The sequence below is a fragment of the Protopterus annectens genome, chromosome 2.part0, assembly GCF_019279795.1.
Source record: "Protopterus annectens isolate FY-2018-M chromosome 2.part0, PAN1.0, whole genome shotgun sequence".
Lineage (NCBI taxonomy): Eukaryota > Metazoa > Chordata > Ceratodontiformes > Protopteridae > Protopterus > Protopterus annectens.
The window spans coordinates 1,477,140,388-1,477,158,335 of NC_056728.1; positions in this window are offsets into that span (position 1 = coordinate 1,477,140,388).

The following is a 17,948-nucleotide window of genomic DNA, read 5'->3' on the forward strand; positions in this document are numbered from 1 at the left end:
GTCTGATACATTACTGGTTTGACCAGTTGGTTGGTAAACCTACTTAATGTCATACTGTGATTTTCAGATGTCATAACCTGCAGTACATGTATGTGAAAACAAGGGTGGTTACTCAAACAACTTCTCAAGCTTACAGTGGATATAGTAAGTGTACAAACCCTTTTTAACATGCAAGGATTTTATGACAGATCACATAAGACACCAGTGATATTGTCATAACATTTCCAACATTTTGCATTACATATAACCTGTGTACTGCAAGTTAAAAACATACACAGCAGGTAGGGGTAAGATACTGTAAATGAGATCAGTACAATAGCCAAGTTGCATGGGGGTGCACACCTGTAAACTGATACTTTGGTAAAGCATTTGTTGATCTCATCACAGCACTCAGTCCTATTGGGAAGGTGTGTATCAGCATGGCACATCTTGATATTGCAATGTTTACACACTCTCCCTTGCAAAACATCTTCACATCTGTCAGATTGCAAGGCCATTCCCTGTGCACAGTGCTCGTCAGGTCACCACACAGTTCATGTATTGTATTCAGGTGTAGACTCAGGATTGGCCACTGCAGACTGTTGATTGTGTTCTTGTGAAGTTATCCTTTTGTTCAGTTGGGTGTAAAGTGTGGGCCATTGTTGTGTGCAATGTTGGAATTCCTCCCCATCCACAGCTATGAGGCAGACACCAGAAGGATTATACTCACAGGGGATTGGTGTTTGAAACTGGTCATACTACACTCCATATCAGCTACAGCCCCAGTTCAAGCTGGTGAACAGCAAAGCCAAAGCAGGGCACTGCCATCACCCTGCTTCACTTTGTGGGTAGTGTTGTTCTGCTGTTGTGCAGTGCTATTATTGGGCCAAACTAATATGACCGATTTGTGGACAAAGAGAGTTTAACCTTGGTCTCATAACACCTTACCACATTTCCGCACATGCTTTTTGAAAAGCTGATGTATTGTTGTCCAGATGTTACCCAGGGCTGGATGTTGTTTGTTGTGAGGAATAGCTGCCATCTTCCAAACACACTCTATAGGCAAGGCATGTGGCCACCACAGAAGATTGTTGTCACATGTAGGACACACCCAGTACTTGCCAGATATGTCTGAAAGTCCTTCAGTGTTGCTGTATGAATCCTGGCAGCTTTCTTGGACATATTTGGTATTGTATTCTCAAAATACATGTAGGGATGTCCATGTCTTCACAATGTCACTGTTGCACCATATCTTGAACACCTTTAGATGACTATTTGCACTGTGTTCCATGGCATATGCAATGTGGTGGGTATGTGTTTGTAGCCTTCTCCAGGCTGATACCTTTCTAAAATGTGATCCATTTGCAACATGTTAAGCTGTATGTGAACCATGGCTTTTGCTGTAGCAGGCAATTGTGGGTGTATGTTAGGATATTCTTGGTATATGAGTTGACTGTTATTTGCAGTTAATCCAAGGGTCCATAACTGATGGCAGGTGTGTATCTAATATAATGTACTGCTGTGTTTTTTATCAAATGCTGCTACACTACAGCATGAGCTTTACCCTGTGCACACATATGCATCTAGCTTCTTGGACAATTTCCATGTCACATACTTGTTCCCCTAACAGATTTGTTTGTTTCACAATTGCATTGTTCAGATTATAAGTCACATGAAATGTTGGATGGATTTGGTGTTGTGTATTGTGTTCACATTGTCGTATATCACAAATACCTGGCATTCTAACAGGTGTGTACACCTTTTATATGCACTGTATAACACTAATGTATACAATATGTCCCCACTTTTTGCCCTTTGTCTCCACACTTTGGCAATCTTTATCCAGATGTCCTGCAATGACAGGTTTGTGAGATATGCTACAGATATGTGACATCTCATGCAAATATGCCCCTGTGATATCCTCTGTGATATTATGCAGTGAACCCCACCACAAGTGATCATGCAGATATTGGCAAATGGCTGCTGAGTGTAACAGTTGTGTACATGGTCACATGCATGACCTTGACATGCCTGGGGTAGTGGTGAGCCACAACAGTAAAATCTCATACCCACCGGCTTCAGGCTGCTGTACCTCATAGATGAGAGGGAAGTAGGTAGTAGGGAGGGACAGGTATTGTCAGCAGATCCACAATAGGCATTAGTCCAAGATTAATGCTACATTTATGCACAGGTACAATATAAACTATGATATTACACAATTCGCTGTCCTTCACCATAGATGTGCACTTGTGTGCATTACTAATCCCTGCCCACTCATCTGTTCTGCACTGACATATGCAGCTAAAGACTCTATAGAACACAGTTGTAATGCTACCTCAGTATATTGATGTGCACAATTTCCTTACCTGGATGCTCCTCACCTGTTGCCTGGGTGCCACCCAACTCCATGACTGATATTTCCTGTGTAGATGGTCATGTGGGGGCTACCCCAAGGTTGGCCAGGAGCTCCTCCATTGCCGTAAGTGGGGCCTATCTGGCTGGTGCCCCACCGGTAGCAGCATGGTCCCTCACTACAATAGCAGTTATTTGCAGGGCACACTGAATCAGGTCAATCACTTTGTGCCTGACCTGATCGTATGTGCATCCATGGTGGCCCAAGGTGTTGACTCTTTGTATTGAATTATCCCATAAGGCAGTCCTCTCCTGCTGATGTTGGCGACCCCGACTGAAGAGGATGTCATAGTTCCGCAGAATGACCTCACTTATGGCTATAGCCTCCTGTTCTGAATAGGGCGGCTGGTGTTGCATGACATCTGGAAGACATAAACAGGGAAACACATCACAGGACCACAGACATTGCCCAGAGTTCTTTATAGAGTTTCACATGACTAATGAGTATCAGTAACCACTACATAGAAACACATCATACCCCATACCCAGCATCACTGTATGAACATGCATTGTACTCCTGGTTTTGTTGTATCATGTTCACCCCATTAAGGGCCAGTACATTTCATAAACAACCATTCACATTTGTGTAGAGTGGTGACAGTGTCCATGCTCCTTGCAGATCGGATGTTAATGCTGCTGAGGGTTGGCTTGCATACAATGGGTAATGGAGCTAGAAGCATATTTCTGGGTTCTTGTAGGATGCAGACAGGAATGTTATCAGTCCCTAAGGGGACTTGCTATTTTCACGTTTAAGTAGGCAGTTTGCACCTGATCCATGATGATGAGGGTATGGGTGTGTGTGGTGTGCATATCCACTTGTACTGATATTGAGGCAGGGAAGTGATGTTTAGCCTAAACGTGTCTGCAGCAGGTTGACTGTAGCTATGGTGTGTGTGTATGTAGTGTGATTGACCTCCATTAAAGGGTGGGTTGGGCTTTTTCCTCTGAGACTGCAGACATATGTGAAGATGGCCTTCTGGTTGCCCTCAGTTGATGTGTCTGATTTGTACTCATAGTCAGCTTTACAGTAATCCACCTGTGACCTATTATGGTAATTTAGACAAAAGATGACATGCTGGCCAGTTAGAGCCTGGTCCTACTTTTCCCTGTACAGCCAATATAGCATCCCATTATGTGCTTTGTGCATTACTGCTGTCCATAATAGGGGTTTACTTTACTATACTTTGGTGGAGACAGGTTGTACAAGTAAGGTATTGCTGAGGCCATACAGCTATGTGGGTGGTCATATAACTGTTTGTAGTAGGCATGGTCAAAAGGTCATAACACAGTTAGACAACTCTAAAATGTCTACATGATACTCCTGCATATGCTAGTACCCATGTCTGTGTCAGGGCATTGCAACAACCATTAGCTGGAGAAGTGGAACTCTGTTGGATGCACAGACAGTAACAAGGGAGGATCTAGAGGTAAACAGGCTGATAATGTGGAGAGGTGATCTTTCACTGATGAATAGGAAAGTCCACCCTTTATAAGTTGACACATATATGAGAGGAAATCAACAAAATACGACTAATACCAAATCCAAAAATGAAAAGGAGTCCAGTACCACGAATAAAGTGCAACAATCAATTTTAATAACTTGAAAAGCTAGTAAATGAGCGCTTTCATCTGAGACACAGACTTCTTCAGATGAAGAAGTCTGTGTCTCAGATGAAAGCGCTCATTTACTAGCTTTTCAAGTTATTAAAATTGAGTTTTGCACTTTATTCGTGGTACTGGACTCCTGTACATATATGAGAGGACTAAGGGGGGTGTCAGCCTCGTAAGGGTCCCTTTCCTGTCCCAGACACCACTGAGTAAATCTTTTCCATTTAGCAAGGTATGATTTTCTATTAGTGGGTTTCCCTGCCAACCCTCAGGACTGATAGCACATCCTCTGAATAGTGGTGTCTAAATGGGGTTAGTAATTTGTCCCCACAGAGTCAGGGATAGCATTTGCAAGTGTGGTTGTAGGAGAGTTCCTTTGTCTTGTCTTGTCAGAATGTCCACCTTGTGGGGTAACTTGCAGTGATTGCCCTTGGCTAAATTGTATAGAAAGGAGAAACAGTGCTGCCTTGGCCGGTAGGGAGTCACTAGCAAGATTTTTGGTTTGTCCTTCCTGATCTTCAGAAGGAATTTCTGAATCAGAGGGAAGGGGGGAAGGCATACAGGAACTTTCCCTCCCAGGTAAAACTGAAGGTGTCTACTCTCCAAGCTTGGGGGGAGTAAGTCTTAGTGCAGAAGGTCTGCAGCTGCATGTTATGGGAGGAGGCAAACAGGTCTACTTGTGGAGTGCCCCACCAGTGGACTATGTCTAGGAAGACTGTCCTGTCCAGGATCCATTCGTGTTGTGGAGAGGATGTTCTGCTCAGAAGGTCTGCTTGCTTGTAGTCTTGTGAAGGGATGTAGCTGGCTTGCAGGGATAGGTTGTGCTGGGATGCTAGGTTCCAAATTAGTAAGGCTAGCCTGCACAATTGGTATGCCTTGGTACCTCCCTATTTGTTGATGTACCACATTACAGTGGTATTGTCTGTCACTATCAGAAGAAGACCTGGTAGAAGTAGGGGTAGGAAGATCTGAAGAGCTAAAAGAACTGCTATCATCTCCTTTACATTGATGTGTTTGGTTTTCATGGGAGGTTGCCACTGGGCTTGGACTCTGTAAGAGTGCAAGGTGGCTTCCCAACCTGAGTCTGAGGCATCTGTATGCAAAATTTGTGTGGGTTGTGGGGGCTGCAGTGGAAGGACTGGGTGTATTTGTACTTGTTGGATCCACCAAATGATTTCCTTCTTTAAACAGGGAAGAAGGGAAATAATTTGTTCCAAGTGGTTCTGGTGTTGTGACCAGATATTTTTTAGGTACCACTGCAGTTTTCGCATGTGCATTCTGGCCAATGGTAGCATGGGAATGGTTGCTGCCATCAATCCCAGGAGTCAAAAAAATTGCCTTGCAGTGACTGTCTGGGAGAGGAAGACTTCCTGGAAGTGGGAAGTTAGAGATAGAACCTTGTCATGTGGGAGAAAGGCTTTCATTCGTTCTGTATTGATTCTGCAACCCAGGAATATCTTGTCCTTGTCTGGGTTCAAGGAAGACTTCCTGAGGTTTGGAGTGAACCCTAGAGTTTGTAGAAGGGACATAGTGAAGTGTAGATGTCTTAAGAGGGAATCTTCTGACTGTGCTAGGATAAGGATGTCGTCCAGATATGGGTAAATCTGGATTCCTTGGGTCCTGCAGAAGGCAATGGCTGGAGCTAGGCACTTTGTAAACACTCTTGGGGCAGTGGATAAGCCAAAGGGCAAGGCCATAAATTGGAAGTGTGAGGATGGGCCACAGAAATGCAGGAAACATCTGTGTGAGTCCCTGATGGGAATATGCAGATAAGCATCTTTTAGGTCCAAGGTGACCATGAAAGCATTTAAGGGTATGAGGGGTGGGAGAGTGGGAAGTGACAGCATTTTGAAGGATGGTTCCTGCAGGTAAAGGTTTAGGAAGGAGAGATCCAAAATGGGTCTCCAGGGACAGTCCTTTCAAGGGACCAGAAATAGACGGGAGTAGAATCCCTTTCCTTCCTGCCCTGTGGGAACAGGCTTTATTGTGCCTTGTTGTTGCAGGTCTGACAGAATTTGTGGAAGGAGATGGCATTGTTTTTTGGGGGGAAATGGAATGCCTTTCCAGGGGGGAATTTGTTTCCAGGATAGAAAGTATCCTTTTTGAATAATGGTTAATACTCATTGGTCTGTGGTGATTTTCTGCCAGAAGGGGAAATGGTGGGTAAGGCCAGCTGAGAGGGGCAGATGAGCAAGGCAGTCACGCATTATTGGGACCTCCCCTGTCCTGAAAGGGCTGTCTTGGTTGAGGAGGTGGGCCAGTGGGCCTGGATGAGGAATGTCTTCTTGTTCCTCTTCTGGGTCTGGAGGAGGAGGCAGCAGAATGTGGGTTACGCCTAACAAAGGTAGTCTTAGCCAGGTAGTTTATATAAAATTTGGGTATAGGGGTTACCAGGAGATGTTTAATATCCTGTAACTCTGCTTTTTTCTTTCAGATTCTTAAATAGGTCCGAAGATTGCTTTCCAAAGAGGAAGTTGTTATCCAGGGGAACATCCAAGATTTTGGACTTGAAGTCCTCTGGCAGATTCTGTAGTCTAAGCCAGGAATATCTCCTAAGGACAGATGCTGATGCTGCAGAGCAAACAAAATCTTCTGCAGCATCTTAGCTGCATCTTATAGAGTGTCTAGCAACTTGTAGTGCTAAGGACAATTTGGAGAAGATATCTGTTTTAATAGGACAGTCAGGAATTGAAGCCAGCATAGTGGTGGCTTGGGATACTAAGTCCAGGGCATACTTGGTCATGTTTGTTTGATAGTTAATGGCTCCGAAGGCCAAAGTGGAGGAGGTGTACAGCTTTTTGCCTATCCTATCCATGGATTTGCTATCTTTATCCATGGACAATAGAGAGGCAGAAGGTATCAACCTAGACTTTTTATCAGGAGCAATGGCAATCACTGTTGGGTCTGCTAAGGGTGGCTTTATGAGGAATCTTTGTTCCTCTGGCTCCTTGTAGAGGCGGTCTGGGTGTTTAGGTGTGGGAGGCTGTAAGCCAGGAGTTCTAGCAGCTGCAGTAAAGGCATCCACACATGCAGGAAGAACAGGGGGCACAGCTGAAGGGGAGGGGGACTCCACTTGCAGCAGTTCAAAGTAGTTTTTTGGGGTTTCTGTCATTTGGGAAGTATCCCATTTGAAGTAGTCTTTCATTTTGGTGATGGTTTCACCAAACGTAATGTCTTCAGGTGGAGAATCCCCCCCCCCCCACAAAATCCTCATCAGGAGAGTAATATTCCTTGGGAGAAGCAATCTGGGATGTGTAAGAGATAGATTCATCTGAGAAAGAGTAGGTAGATTCATGTTCTTCTCCTTCATCAAGGAAGGGAGCCATGGGAATAGAAGAAGCAGAAGTAGGTTTAGGGCTTTGCAGAGACAATGTAGTTGTGGGTGAGGCAGAAGGTCTAAGGGCCATAAATGCCTGAATAAGAGAGGAGGTGAAGGCCTCCCATTCCAGAGGGGCTTCAGAAGCAGGCATAATATGTTTAGTTTTCTGTTTCTTTTTGGTTGGAGACGGTCTAGAGCTGCGTTTGACAGCGGCTGTATCCGGGGTCTGGATCCCGTTCAAAGGCACCCCCAAATCTGGTTCCCCCTTGACATTGACAGGTGTCGGTGTCTGAGAAAGTTCTGTGGACATGCTGGACATCGGCTCTGCAGTGGCATCCGAGAGGGAGGTCAATGGAACCAACTTATCTGCCTAACGCTCCTCAACTCCTATGTCGGTAGTTGGGGGGGTGCCTGGGTGTGAAGCGGTAGGCGGTGAAAACCTAGGCATCTTGACCTTCTTATGTGGAGGTTCTTGGGTGGCCTCTGAAGTGGGATCCATCCTGAGAGCCAGCTGTTTGAGGCATTGGTTTTCTAAGTAAAGGTTTAAAGCTGCCAGATGGCTACGTAAGGTCTTAGGTACAAAAGATTTACAAATAGGGCAGGCGTTATGGTCATGTTCCCGGCCTAAGCAGAAAACACATTTGTCATGGGCTTCCTTATGGGGAATTTGGCACCCACATTGGCTCTTTCCCTTTTTACCTGACATCAACTGAAAGCTACAACAACCAAGCTTAAGCAATGTGAAAGATCGGTAAAAAATTAGAAATGCAAAAAACCCAGTGGGTTATTTATTTATAGTCGATCTGATATCTGGAGAGTGATCATACGATGTGAAGTCGACTGTGGCTGAAAAGTTCTGAGGACTGTGCATGCAGACTTCACACATAGGGTCCCTGGTTTATGGCCCTACGTGTGACGTCTAATGCTGGTGCAACAGCCAAGCTGAAGCTTTTGTATAGGACAAACTAAACGAAAACCGGCACAACAAACCAACTGAAACAAAACCGGAAGGTTAGCAGTCAATGTATAGGAGCCAATGTATGGGTTGCCTGAAGGCAGGAAATCCCACAACAAGAATACTGCAACATAGGAATAGAAGAACATCTACAGAGAATTAAAAAATAAACTGACCTATGGGCACCATATAGGAGCCAATGTATGGGTTGCCTGAAGGCAAGATATCCCACAACAAGAATACTGCAACATAGATATAGAAGGACATCTACAGAGAATTAAAAAATAAACTGACCCATGGGCACCGTAAATAATGTGTATCTTTTTATGAAGATGATTAAAAAGTATACATTTCTGTTTTCTTTGGTTGGAAGAACTTTAAGTCTGGTATGCTACCACTGTAAGTAAATCACACCTTATACCTGTACTATAAATAAACTGCACTTAAACTGCATAGTGAGAATCCAGTGTATTTAACATATTATATATATATATATATATATATATATATATATATATATATATATATATATATATATATATATTGAGAGAGAGAGAGAGACAGAGAAAAATGCATGTTTAAGGAGAGACTGGGGGACTCATTTGACAGAGCCTTATGTTTGATCATTAGATGATGTCAATGCTGTTCCTGCTTAGTTAAGATACAGACTAGCAGAATGTATGCATTATTCATGGCTGCTCACAGACATTTGCCAGTATGTCCAGCTTTAAATGAAGTATAAGGATCAGTTATGTGTGATTTAGGTGTCATACGGATACTCAAATACTCAAATACTCAAATCATTATCATTGTGATTAGTATGCTTCCCTTAGTGATAAGAATCACACCAAAACAGGAACAGGTAAAAAGAGAAAGATCATTATATGTTTTGAAAACAGAGTGCACCTCTGCAGGACATAGGTGTTTTTTTTCTGATGATTTCTACTTAAATACATATTAATTCTGAGCTGCACATTTGAGTTTCTATAATCTTTTTGCCATCTCCAACAATAATAGCTTGCATCTTGTTTCATGCATGGTAAACATAAAGATACTTAGTTATTCTAAAGCATAACACAGATACATGTGCTGAACTAAATACAATTTATCAAAGATATAAGTGCAAATTACCTGTCATTTGACTTTCACCCTATCTCTGTTCCTCATCAATGATGGAGATATAGAAGAGTTTGATTTATGCTTGACAGTGAGAAAAAAAAAAGATTGCTAAGTCTTTGCTTTGACCATACATTTCAGATCCATAACTATACTAGAACAGACTACAAAATTCTTAGCTATATTTCACAATAGATTACAAAAATGTCCTAACAGGCAATAAAAAGAACAATTTAACTCGCACTTATAATAAAACACTGAAGCATTATTTTTTCCCAATTTTTCCCTAAAGTGACTGCACATTTGTTGTTTAAAGACAGGAATTACGTCTGTGTTAGGAATTTCAAAGATTATTAATGTGCACATAGCCGCCATAGCCTTTATTCAGTCCTGCAGGTATATTCCAAGGTTATAGAGTTTACATACTCATTCCAGAGTCTTGGAGGCCTTTTCTGAATGGATACTTTACTGGAAACATCAAAAACTTCATATTATTAAACCCTTATGTCTGATCATGTATATTATGTCCATGGCTATGACAACATTTTCATAAATAGCTGCCAGTATATTTTGACATACTGACTCTTTTTTATATTGAATAACCTTTAGCAAGATGGGTATTGTCTACTTTTCATTTCTTATAAATTGGTTTGGAAAGGTGAAACTGAATATTTTCTATGGTACAGTGCATAAATGAGACCTCCCTGATACTGTCAGAAAAGCATTGCTAATATAAAACGTTCGTATTGTTTATCTGCAGTATGGTCAGCAGAGAACAAAAGCAAAATATAATAAAGCGCCCAGCCTACCAAGTTATATTCTCATGTATTTTAATTTCATGCACTATGGCTTGCACTTTTTTTTTGCTTTCTTCCTCATTTATTCTGCCTCTTTGCATCTATTCATGCAACAGCAGAAAAACTATTCACTGTGTTTTCTAATTTTCTTATCTTGCCCAACAGCAAAAACAACTATTTGAAGTGAACGATTTATATGTAAAGAGAATAATCTAAAAGAACATTTCAGCTACAGTGAAGGCCTTCATGACACTTATACTGTTTGAAATTGTTCCGTTAAAAAACTATACACAAACAAGCTGAGTTGTCACTATGAATGAACCAGAGAAATGTCAATATGGTTTTAAGTTCCAGATACTTTGGTTCTTTTTACTTAATGTTGCCTTACATTCGCATGTAGGGGTGTGTGTGTGTGTGTGTGTGTGTGTGTGTGTGTGTGTGTGTGTGTGTGAGAGTGTGTGTGTGTGTGTGTGTCTTAATATGGCCCACTTTTTAAGATAGCCTAGTTCTTACCTATGAACCTTTAAAATAGATTTACTGAAGTCAGAATTTTTTTTTGTGTGTATACCACTATTTAATCTAATCTCTCTTGCATAACATAATTTATGACATGCATACTGGAATGAACCATCTCAAGACAAAATTATGATTACTATTTGTTTAGTGCAGTGTTTGAAAATACACATATTTTTAAGGCAAGATGGTCTGAAAGATGACAAGGGAAAGCGGCAGAAAGTACATAATGGAAATGTTAGGTTACGCTTCTTTTATACAGTTGGCACACTATGTTTTCAAAGGACTGTTACCACGTAAATTAAAGGGAGACAGTGAATTAAAAAAAATGTTTACATTTCCTGTAATTAGTAAAGTTCACCGAAAGCATGGAAAATTCAAAACTTTGTGAACCATTTCATTTCAGTAGTTATTTCCTCACAACTTTTCAGATATAATGCTTCTACCATTCCATGTCTTTTCATTTTCTAAATTTCCCATGGTTCTTCCATACTTTTCTTTTAACTCATTCAATGGACTTCCCTCTTAAGCTCACCTACACCCCTTTGGTCAGTTCCCTTTTTTCTGTTCATTATTATGTCTTTCCTCACCCTAATTACCTCCTTTCCTCTCGCTCCACCTCTCAGTCTCTTTCCTGCTCCTCACCAATTTGTGCATATTTCTCTTTCTTTCCTTGCCTTTTTCTTATTTTCTGCTAATTTCTGCCCATAAATCATCTATTGACCTTGCTATTTCATACTTCCTCTCTTCCATTACTACATTACTGCTTAGTTTATTAGTCTGTACACGTGTGTGTGTGTGTGTGTGTGTGTGTGTGTGTGTGTGTGTGTGTGTGTGTATACATACTTACATACATACATATATATATATATATATATATATATATATATATATATATATATATATATATATATGTGTGTCTAAATATATATATATATATATATATATATATATATATACTCAAAGGAGAAAATCATAGAAGATCAAGACTGGAAACTTGAAAACCTGGACGCTCAAACAGAACAGGACAAACACAACACCTGTTTTTTAAGGCAACCAAGGCCCCATGCATTCCCAATGTAAGGGGCTGCACCCTGAGACATATCCATCTAATTATTTGTATCAAATCCGAGATCACACTATTGTGAGGAAGGGATCATAACTCAATCCTGACTGTACTATGGCCCAGCACAAAGAAGGTCCATGCCATTTGCACTTCCACGTTTTCAAGTTTTCAGGCTTGATCTTATATATATATATATATATATATATATATATATATATATATATATATATATATATATATAGGTTTAGTGTCAAAATGTTGAATCTCAAAAAAAAATCTATTTAATTGCTTGAACTGACATTTTGAATTGTAAGATGTCATTTTTGCAAAATGTCAGAAATCATTACCGCGACATCAGCATTCAAACTTATTCGAAATGTCAGGAGGTGACATCAGACCCTCAGGCATTTGTGCTGAAGTTGCCATAGGATTTATACATTTACAGCACAAGTTTTGCAGTTTTGCAGGGGGACAAACCCCGCTGCACCCCACACACCCCATGCATACTACATATTCCAACTGCAAGATCACACTACAGTGAAGAAAATGGTAAGTTTCCAGATCCCCGCTGTAGTGCAACCCATTATCAGAACGTCAGTCCCAGTTTAGTGAATGCACACAACCATTCGCTAGTGAGGACTTGAACATTTCTAGATCTGCATTACAGAAACTGGAAAACACACATTGTTGGGGCAATTATCAGAACGTCAGTCCCAGTTTAGTGAATGCACACAACCATTCGCTAGTGAGGACTCGAACATTTCTAGATCTGCATTACAGAAACTGGAAAACACACATCCAGCCATCCCAGTTTCACATAAGTGCCGTTCCACATTCTGTTAGCAAACCATATCGAAGTATCTCTGTTTGTCCTATCTCTTTACAAAACATTATCTCTTCTGTAAATAAGTTCATAAAGAGAGGAGGTTAGTAGGCTAATGGCCCTCGGGCCTTTATAAACCTAGCCATGTAAAAAATCTCAAGTACCCTAGATGACCATAGTTAAGTGGTCATTGTTTACATAGAGATACTAACTATGCCCATGAGGGTCATAGGTGCCAACCCAGGGTGAATTTGCAGTTCCCCATCTAATTTTTAAGGTTGCGCTTAAATAGAATCATTGAGGAGCTCTATTTTACATGAAGTGGGAGATTATTCCAGACAAGCAGCAATCTCTGGGAGACATATCTGTCTCTTGCACAAGATGTACTAATGTCACAGGCTAGGTTGAGATCCCTGAAGTGAGTGACTCTTGTCCCCTTTGATATGCAGATGTGCAGCATTTCTATTAGGGCAGGGTCAAAGACATCTCTGTAGGACAGGCACAAGTTGGCTCTCAGCAGCCTGTATGATACAGAGTACAGTGATAGGGCTTTCAGTTTTTCCATCTAGATCATGTCTTAGAGGCCCTAAATTCTCTTGGTTAGAACCTCTGTTATCTGTCCAACTGATGCAGGTATTTGGTGAGGTACATACAGAAAGGAGCATTGTACTCAATCAGTGGCCTGATGAGGGCCATGTAAAGTGGAGTGATGACCTTCCTGGTCTTGGATGCAATGCCCTTATTTATGAGATTGGCAGTGTAGAAGGCTTTCCTTACTACTGTGGACACATGGTGATCAAAGTTCAGGTTGTTATCAACCTGTGTTCCCAACTCTCATACCACTGTGAATGAGGTTAGAGAGGTGCTATCTATATCATAATTAGCAGGGGCTACTTCTTTGACAAAGGGGATAATGAGGAATTGTTTTGCATTTAGTTTCAGTCCATGGCCCTGGCACCAATCATTTGTGGAGTCCCTTCTGTAATTTGTTGATTTTGTTGGGGGGACTCTATGATTGCACCCAGTTTATATTTGTCTGCAAACTTAGTAAGCCACAGGCCATCTATGTTTGACTGGACTTCAGAAAAATAAATTCCAAACAGTAGATGGCCCAGTACAGATCCTTGTGGTACACCACTGGTAACTGGTCCTACTAGTGGAAGTGGATTCCCCAGCCTTAACAGTGTGCATTCTATCTGTGAGCCAGTTTGCTACTCATCTAGGGACAAATAGATTAATACCCAGCTGGGAGAGATTCTCAATGTTCCTTGAGTGGGGAATTGTGCCAAACACAAATACATTTGTTCTATTTAAATATTTTTCGTTAATGTGCTTATTTTTTCTTATTTCATTTTATTAAATTTATCAAATATTGATTGTGTAATAACTTTTCTTATACTATGTGTCTTTATTCATTTGACTTGCTTATATGAAGCTTTGGTCCCAGGCACTTTGGTCCCAGGCACTTTGATGAAAAAAGGCAATCGCCAAATCAGATTATCCCTGCTAAGAAACTTAAACACCTGGATTTGGAATTTCCATGATTAAAGCACTGTAAATGTTTTAAAACAGCATAAATTATTTTATTTACTTGTCCATTTATTATAAAAAAAAACAAAGGCACCCTGAGAAGCAATAACAGGTCGAATGATAGTGGGATACTACTTGCCTTAAAGAAATAACAAATCAGGAAATATGTTTTATTTTCTGAAGCATGAATTTATATATTTTACTTCTATCAAGGCAAAACTATATCACAGGAAAAAGAAAAACTGCTGCAAGTATCTTAATAATAAATAAATGTCTGGCCGTAAATGCAGCTTGGCAACATGGGGACGTAAGAGCAGGATTTTTTTTCCACTCTCATACTAAGTAGCAAAGAGGCTTATATCTTTATAAAGAGCAGGACAGCAAAAGATACATCATTGAGAAACATAGTGATTTTTGTTATGTTTTTGAGCAAAAATACATGGTATGCTTTCAGGAAAGTGACTAATATCAGTGAATGCCATGGATATCAGCAGTGACATTCATAAAGACCACTGCTAATCACTGTTAATGAATCTCATTGCACATTTGAAACAGAAGCAGAAGAACATCTGTTCTTCAAGAATAATGCCCCAAACTGGAAAATGCTCACACAGAAGATGTGGGACCCTCCCTATGGAAAAATGATAGTATAGCATTTAGAAGAAAAGAAAGACCAATCAGCATGATTTTTACTTCTTTGCTGCTGTAGAAAGCATCCATTTCTATGTTCATCTTGATCCTTTTTGACCAAATCCCAATGTATTGCAGCCCATCTGTTTGCAGCCTGTTTAAAGGAATACAATTTGCCTAAATTATATATATATATATATATATATATATATATATATATATATATATATATATATATATATATATATATATATATATATATATGGGTCTACTTGAATAGAGCGAAAATCCATTTAATCTTCACATCACCGGAATTTTAATCCAGGAAAGGAGGCAGTTGGTCAATATGGGGAAATTTGCCCTTTCCCCATTATAGTGCAACCTTGGAGTTAGCATATTTAGTTGGGGGGGGAGTGGGCTGTTTCTGTGTGTTTGTTTTTTAATGTTGACCAACTGCCTCCTTTCCTGCATTAATATTTTGGTGATGTAAACATTAATTAATTAAGGCTTTGGTGTTGTTGTCTCAGTTAACTAAGATTCAATGAAATGGATTTAATGGATTTTCAGTCTGCTCAAGTAGTCCCATATATGCTTGCTTGACTGAGGCTGGGGTGTCTTGCCTGTGGGGAAAAAAAAACTATTCACATACTGCAGTTCACAGAAGCTTTGTTCTTTGTTTTAAGCCTACTATAATTGGTCACATGCTATTAGTTCACAACACACTTACTTGCAGTCACTTAATTGAAAAGGCAAGTGTTTTCACTCCTAGTCGCATGATCTTACTTAACTATTTAGCCCTCCCAGCACCTGACCCTATTAAACTGTGTAGCACTTACTCTAATCTTAAAACTCTAACATTCACTTCCTAACATGAGTCCCTAAACTTCCACTGTGCTACCTTAGCCAAAAATCCCTAAACACCTCCTTAACTTAGAACTTTAACCCCTCTCCCAAAACCTAAATTCCCCAATCTTTTCCTAACACTAAATTCCATTTCTGCTCCCTACGGCTAAAACTTCCCTCCCACTGCCTAATCTTAAAGTTCCTCTCCCACTTCTTAATCTTAAAGCTCTGTTCCCAGTCCCTAACCCTAACAGTAACCCTAACCCTTCCCATTTCCCAACCCTGACCCTAACACTTCCCACTCCCTAACCCTAAACCTTTCTTCTTGCGCCCTAGACCTAAAATCCTCATTCTTTCCCTAACCATAAAATCTCCCTCCTGTTGCCTAAACCTAAATCCCTTTCCAGATCATTGCCCTAACCTGGACCCCATCACCTCCCATTTCATCTCTACAGCTGTCGCATGTACCTCCCTCTAACTCCAATAATGTTTTTGAGTAAGACAAAGCAGCTGTTTGACTGAACTCATAGTTAAGTTTGAGGGTGAAAAGCTGCCTGTATGAGCTACAAGATGCCTGAGTCCCTGGCTTCAAGACAGTGACCATCGATTTTGTACTCAGAGCATTTTTTTTTTTTTTACCAAGCCAAGAGTCAGTGATTTGGAAATCAATTTAGAAACTTTGGATTTTAGACAGATAGAGAGATATATAGATAGATAGACAGATATTTAGATAGATAGATAAATAGATAGATAGATAGATAGATAGATAGATAGATAGATAGATAGATAGATGATGGATAGATAGGTACATAGATATAGATACATATATATGTGTTCATGTTTGTGAGAGTGTGTGTGTTTGTGTGTGCGTGTATCTGTGTATGTGTGCATGAGTCTGTGTCTGTGTGTGTGTGGTGTGTAACCAAAACTGGAGTAAGTTGTTAATCAAACATATCGTGCTTCAGTGGAACAAGTTGAATTCATAGGTTCATAAGTTCATAGGTTCATAGGTAGGTACTAGGCTATCGGCCCTAGGGCCTACATAAGCCCAACCAAAAAGGTACCCTGGTTTTTGCCACCCAAGAAAATTATTTTCCTGTGCCACTGTCGAGCAGAGCCATAGAAGTGATCCCCGGGGTGAATTTCCTATCCAATCATCAAGATTTTTTTTGAAGAGTGCTAATGAGGAGCTTTGTTTGATATAGACAAGTAGTTTATTCTAGAGTATGGGAAGTCTCTGGGACAGGAATCTATCCCTCCGGCATGTTCTGTTTATTGTGGTGACAAGCTTTAGGTCCCAAGAGCATATAGTTCGGAGGGATTGGGATTTCCTTAAGTGGAGCATGTCCTACAGCTCTGGGTTTGACTTAGCTTTGTGTGTTAGGCAGAGATCACCTCTGAGTAGGCGATATGCGACAGAGTAAAGCTGGAGTTTTTTTAGATGGTCTGCGCAGGGCATCTGTTTGAGGCTGGTAATCCTCTTTGTGAGGTATTTCTGCGGCCTTTCCAGTTGTTGTAGATGTCTTGTGAGGTACATACCAAAAGGGGCATTGTACTCTATAATGGGTCTAATGAGTGATGAGTAGAGAAGAACAATGACCTCTTTTTTCCTGAATGAGAAACCTTTTGTGATGAGGTGTGTCACATAGAAGGATTTCCTGACTACTGTGGCAATGTGATTATCAAAGGAGAGGCTACTGTCCACCTGTGTCCCAAGGTCTCTTATCACACTTTCGGTGTTAAGTATACTACCGCCTATGTTGTAGTTCATGGGTACAGAGATTTTACCAAAGGGGATGACAATGTTCTTTTTGGCATTGAACTTGAGGCCATGGCTTTGACACCAGGCATCGGTCTCACTGAGGCCCTTTTGTAGGATGTCCAGATCGTTAAGAGTATCAATTATGGCTCCTAGCTTGTAGTCATATGTGAACTACATTAGCCAAAGACCTTCTGTGTTAGCCTGTACTTCAGGGAAGTAGATACCAAACAGGAGAGGACTCAGGACTGAACCCTGTGGTACTCCACTTGTCACTGGTCTGAAGTGGGATTTGGAGCCTGCTACTTTCACAGTGTGGGTTCTGTCAGTGAGCCAGTTGGCAACCCATCTTGTGACATAGGGATTTATACCTAGTTTAGTGAGTTTATCTTTAATACCAGAGTGGGGGATGGTGTCGAAAGCCTTGGCAAGATCTAGATAGGCTGTGTGAACCACCTTATCCTCGTCTACGGCTTTGGTGACTGCTTCAAAGAAGTCTATCAGGTTTAGGAAACATGATCTGCCTTTTACAAACCCAAACTGGGTGGGGTCCAGAGTTTGGATATTACCATTGTCTTTGTTTATAAGTTGAATGATG